This window comes from Cynara cardunculus (assembly GCF_001531365.2).
Source record: "Cynara cardunculus var. scolymus isolate 2C chromosome LG 15, CcrdV1, whole genome shotgun sequence".
Classification (NCBI taxonomy): Eukaryota; Viridiplantae; Streptophyta; class Magnoliopsida; order Asterales; family Asteraceae; genus Cynara; species Cynara cardunculus.
The window spans coordinates 19,335,514-19,336,011 of NC_037542.1; positions in this window are offsets into that span (position 1 = coordinate 19,335,514).

The following is a 498-nucleotide window of genomic DNA, read 5'->3' on the forward strand; positions in this document are numbered from 1 at the left end:
ATCACGAGCTTGGAGTTCTCGGAAGCGCTTCCGTTTGCGGCTTTCGTGGCATTGTTGGTGGAATCGGTGGCTCGGCTTGATGTTGTGATTGAGGAAGTGGAGGAATTGGGGAGGGTGGCTTGCTTCAAAGAGTTTAAACATGGCGGCAATGATGATGATGTGATTTTGAATGTGGATAGGAGGAGATCAACGGAGATCAATCTTCCTAATTCTCCTGCAGCCGAGTGATTTTTGGAATTTAGGGAGTTGAGATTGCTTATTTGAAACAACTTATGTTTTTTTATAAAAACACTTATCAACTTATTATAAGTCGAAAAAAACTTCTTATTACCGATTTGACACCGATATAAATCGTTTATCCAAACATTCAGGTTGTTAATTTGATGCTATCTTGATACACCTCGTTGGTAACGACATTTAGGGGGTGTTTGGGATTGCTTATTTAAAACAACTTATGCTTTTTTGTAAAAGTGCTTATTAACTTATGTGGTATCAAAC